Here is a 1,252-nt window from a genome sequence, read left to right as displayed (position 1 = left end):
CACAAATAGATACTCCACTCCAGCTTATCCTTAGGGAAATGGGCAGGCCGAGGCCGTTAACAAAGTTATAGTTAGTGGACTTAAGAAGAGGTTGGATGACACAAAGGGTAGATAGGTAGAGGAATTGCCACACATTTTGTGGACATATCGAACTACGCCGCAAAGATCCACTAAAGAAACACCCTTCTCCATGACTTACGGGGCCGAGGCGGTGATACCTTTGGAATCTGGGTTTCCCACATTAAGGATGAGTTCTTTCAGCCCGGGAAATAATGATGGCCTCTTGGAAAGAAGCCTGGATCTGGTTGAGGAACGGCGAGAGGCCGCCATGGTCCAAATGGCTTATTATCAGCAGAAGCTCAAACGAGGATATGATGTTAAGGCCACTAGCACCTGGGGACTTGGTGTTGAGGAAAATCATGGGTACTTCCAAAAATCCAGCGTGGGGAAAGCTAGCACCAAATTGGGAAGGACCATACCGGATCATTTCTGTAGCGGATATAAGGTCATATCGCTTAGCTGATCTAGATGAAAAAATTGTACAACGCCCTTGGAATGTAAATAACCTGCGAAGGTATTATTATTAATAAAAAGCACTTTTGTCATTCGTTATTCAAATTTTCATTATGCAGTTCGATTTACTTATTGCTAAATACCAAACAGAAACTTGGTCATGCATGGTCCTCGAACCACATACCTCGTGAAAATTAATATCTTATTGATTGTTAAACATAACCTTAGTTATATCGGGTCCTCGAACCTTCTACTTTGGAGAAATTAACATTTCAATTCGCTACTCATAAATATCGAACAAAAACTTGGTCATGCGTGGTCCTCGGACCACATACCTTGTGGAAATTGATATCTTATTGATTGTTAAACAGAACCTTAGTTATGTCGGGTCCTCGGACCTTCTACTTTGGGGAAATTAACATTTCAATTCGCTACTCATAAATATCAAACAGAAACTTGGTCATGCATGTCCTCGGACCACATACCTCGTGGAAATTGATATCTTATTGATTGTTAAATAGAACCTTAGTTATGTCGGGTCCTCAGACCTTCTACTTTGGGAAAATTAACATTTCAATTCACTACTCATAAATATCAAACAGAAACTTGGTCATGCATGGTCCTCGGACCACATACCTCGTGGAAATTGATATCTTATTGATTGTTAAACAGAACCTTAGTTATGTCAGGTCCTTGGACCTTCTACTTTGGGGAAATTAACATTTCAATTCGCTACTCA

The sequence above is a fragment of the Castanea sativa genome, chromosome 1 (assembly GCF_040712315.1).
Source record: "Castanea sativa cultivar Marrone di Chiusa Pesio chromosome 1, ASM4071231v1".
Lineage (NCBI taxonomy): Eukaryota > Viridiplantae > Streptophyta > Magnoliopsida > Fagales > Fagaceae > Castanea > Castanea sativa.
The sequence above is the reverse complement of the archived record's forward strand: the minus strand, read 5'-3'. Positions refer to the sequence as shown.